General features: G+C 45.6%; 1 long non-coding RNA gene across 1 annotated transcript in view; it reads right to left on the bottom strand.

The window, feature by feature from the left end:
- Positions 1-340: 340 nt before the first annotated feature.
- LOC109320938 overlaps positions 341-4,133 on the bottom strand; it is a 16,267-nt gene continuing 12,474 nt past the window's right edge. The window contains exon 3 of the long non-coding RNA XR_002103891.1: positions 341-473. This is a non-coding gene — a long non-coding RNA (uncharacterized LOC109320938). The remainder of the gene's footprint in view (positions 474-4,133) is intronic.

Genomic DNA, 4,133 nt, shown 5'->3' with positions numbered 1-4,133 from the left:
GAACCTGGTATTCAGTCCTTGGGCTCCTTGAGATTGAATTCTGCCCACCGAATCCAGATCAGCAGCTAATTTTAAATCAGTAGCTTCTCTCACACTGCTGCATCTTTCTTCTAATGATTTCTGGATGTGCTAGCCAATTTATAACTTCTGAACTATGCTGATAATTTACAGCCATTCAGATTCTCCCACTACAAACTTTCCTTAGGACTGACCAATAGCAGTACAAGCCTTTGCATTCTTCGGATAAGGTTAATTTTGACTACGCCATAGGGCCTACTACTTCTTCTACAAGGCCTTGCTAAATTTACTTGGCCTCACTACATACAAGGCCTCACTAATCTTTAATTTTAATTAGGCACTTAGCAACAACATACAGCTTACAATACAAATGACAAAAAACACCTGGTCTAATCCTCACAGAGCCTTCAGCAAACACCTTTATCACACAGACATAATTTTCAGCTGTCTCACATCTCCATCTCCAGAACCTCCTCCTGAGGTTCTGGATGAACATTATCTCCCAGCTTTTTATTTTTTGGGCACCCCATCCATGGCCCCACCAAGTCCTGGGACCTCCTGGTGAGCCTCCTTCTAGCCCTGGCCAAGTAGGCCCTGTATGTAACCAGGAAGGAGGCTCTGGCCAGGAAGGTGCCCGGGGACCGTGGGACTGTGTTCATAGATTCATAGATTGAAAGGGGCTGGAAGACACCTTGGAAAATATCAGGTCCAGCCCCACTGCATGAGGCAGGAAAGACAACTGGGGTTAGTTGACCCCAGTGAGGTGACTGTCCAGTCTCCTCTTGAAGATTTCCGGGGTAGGTGATTACACCCCTTCTGGAGGGAGTTTATTCCACGCTCTGGTCAGCCCAACTGTGGAGAAGTTTTTCCTAGTGTTAAGTCTGAAATGGTCTTCCAGGAGTTTGTGGTCATTACTCCTGGTTTTCCCCAAGGGTGCCCTGGTGAACTGTTGTTCACCGAGCCCTTGATTTGTTCCCCTGATATAGCAGTAAGCTGCTACTGAGTCCTCTGTCAGCCTTCTCTTTCCCTTGGCTTTTCCTCATATGACTTGCCTTGCAAGTCTCTGATCATATGGGTGGCTCGTCTCTAGACTCTCTCAAGCTTTTCCACATTCTTGTTGAAACTCAGAATTGGATGTAGTATTCCAGCTGCAGTCTCACCAATGCTGAGTCAAGTGAAAGAATCCCTTCCTTGTTTTTGCTTGAGATGCATTGGTTGATGCATGCCAGATTATTGTTTACCTTGCTAGCTACAGCATCACACTGATGGCTCGTGTTCATACTGTGGTCTGTTATTACATGTAGGTCTCTTTTAGTCATGGTGCTAGTCCGTTTGGCACCACCAAGTCTGTAAGTATGTTGGGGATTGTTTGTTCCCAGATGGAGCACTTTACATTTCTCAATGTTGAACTTCATCTAGTTCCTATCTGCCCAACTTGACATCCTGTCTAGGTCCACCTATACCTGCAGTCTATTTTCAAGCATGACCATGCTCCCTCATAACTTGGTGTCATTTGCAAATTTGGCCAGTGATCTCTCCACCCCCATATCCAAATCATTGATAAAGATTTTGAAAAGTATTGGACCAAGCACCAACCCCTGAGGGACACCACTGGCCACTTCTTGCCAGGAAGACACAGATCTATTCATTAGAACTCTTTGGGTCCTACCTCACACCCAGCATCCTACTCACCTAACTGTCAAGACATTAAGCCCACAATCCTCCAATTTTCCTGTGAGAACATCATGGGATACCAGATCAAAGACCTTTTGGAAATCTAGGTATACAATGTCAGCCTCCTGTCTCTTATCCAGGAGGTGAGTTACCTGGCCATACCAGGAGATGAGATTGGTAAGACAAGACCTGTCCATGATGAAGCCATGCTGCTTGTCATTCAGAATCCTACCTTCTGCAAGCATATTGCACATAGATTCCTTGATGAATTTTTCTAGGATCTTCCCTCGGGTAGAAGTTAGACTAATTGACCTATAGTTGCCTGGGTCCTCTCTCCTCCCGTTCTTGACGATGGGCACAACATTGGCCCTCTTTCAGTCTTCAGGGACCTCCCCCAAGTGCTATGAGTTCTGGAAGAGTTTCACCAGAGGTTCCACGATGACTATGGCCAGCTACTTCAGCACTTGTGGATCAAGTTCATCTGGTCCTGCTGATTTATAAATGTCTAACTTTTCTAACTGATCATGCACCAGGTCAACATGAATAGGAAGGTGTTCATTCCCAGCATGCCCATTCTGAACCTTATCTAGTATGATTTTCTCCTTAATTCAGTGAAATACCAAAGCAAAGTAGTCATTCAGGAGTTAAGTTTTCTTTTGAGTGTCAGTAACCAACTGTTCTGAATTGTTAAATAATGCCCACATGCTTCCATTTGTTTACCTTCTGTTCCCTACATACCTAAAGAAGGACTTCTTAGTGTCTTAGATTTCTGTTGCTAGATTAAATTCAGCCTTTCTAATCTGCTCCCTACAAGTGCGGGCTGTTGTTGTATAGTCCTCCTTGGGGACTGTCCCAAGCTTCCATTGTTTGTATGGCTTTATCTTGTGGATATTTGTAGTCCCAGGGACTATTTACCCATTAGGATGCAAGCTTTCCTCTGAGGTGAGCTGTGGAATCTCTTTAGGCCTAACTTATGAGGGCAGGCTGTACAAGGAAAGGCTGAGGGATTTGGGACTCTTCAGTCTGGAAAAGAGAAAACTCAGGGGGGACATGGTAGCAACCTACAATTATATAAGGGGTATATCAGGACCTGGGAGAACAGCTGTTCACCAGAACTCCCCAAGGGATAACAAGGTCTAACAGCCATAAACACCAGGAAGGCTGATTTACACTAGACATAAGAAAAAAATATTTACGGTGTGAGTGTCTAGGGTCTGAAACAACTCCCCCCAGAGGTGGTGCAAGCACCTACTCTGGACTGTTTAAAAAAATCTGGATATTTTTCTTGCTGGAATTACTTGAAAAATCACTTGATCCCAGCAAGAAAAATATCCAGATGTTTTTTGAAGCAGGCTGACTTCCTGCCTATGGTGGGGGAGCTGGACTTGATGATCTCATGAGGTCCCTTCCAGCCCCTAGTGTCTATGAAATCTACGAATCTTTGGTGAAATAAAAACTAACAGGAGGTGGATGTGAAATTCACTCCACCAGGGTGAAAATACATTGTGCCCAAACTGAGTACCATAATACAAGGTTACAGCTTAAGGTAGCAAATGCTGAGAGGATGGGTTCCTGGAAACTGGATGAATGGATGCATGATGGACGGCTTTATACAGACAGAGGGAGGTGAGATCAAGGATTGTAATGAGGCAAAGCCAGAACCCTGGAGTCATCTGGTCCCAATCAAGAGCGTGGAACAAGTCATTCCAGGAACAAGTGCCACCTGCAGCAAGCCTAGACCAGTGCCCAGCCAGTTGGTATCTGAGGACAGTAGCCCCTTGTGCCAGCTGGACTGCTGAAGAAGTCCTAACCTAGGGTGGCCCCTGTTCTGGGAAGTCGGGGATGCTGCCTGGCTGTGACTTGCTGCCACCTGTGACACTATCCACACACTTGAACCTTCTGCCCCATGGCTGTACATTGGCCAGCCCCAGACAGGGACTACACAGCCACCTGGGCTGTGGTACGGGCATTGCAGCAGACCTGCCTGCACTTCTGGGCCAGCTGTCAATGGGCTGTGGCTGTACAATTGGCCTTTAGGAAGCACTGCTGTCATGGTTTGTGGTGTCTCCACTCTGCCATGTGGGCAGCTATCACCCAGAAGATGTGTTCATTGTGGTGGCCAATTCTGAACTGTCAGAGTGTGTCCTCCTGGCCCCAAATGGCCAGGTCAGCCACCTCACCTACCAGGTGAGGCCAGGAGGACACCAAGCCCGGCTCTGAGCAGGCTTCTCTGTCCAGGTCCCACCACTTGCCTCACCATCAGGAATCCTGGTGTTCCCTGTTTAAAAATCACATTTTCTCTGATAAAAACCCAAATTCTTTCATTAAAATACCCATAATCTGTGTTCTTCTGTGATTAAAATGAAACACCATTACATATATATATATATACACACATATATACATATATATACACACATATATACATATATATATATATA

Source organism: Crocodylus porosus, unplaced genomic scaffold, assembly GCF_001723895.1.
Source record: "Crocodylus porosus isolate Cpor-Errol unplaced genomic scaffold, CroPor_comp1, whole genome shotgun sequence".
Lineage (NCBI taxonomy): Eukaryota > Metazoa > Chordata > Crocodylia > Crocodylidae > Crocodylus > Crocodylus porosus.
Note: the sequence above shows the minus strand (reverse complement) of the source record. Positions and strands in the feature narration are given on the sequence as shown.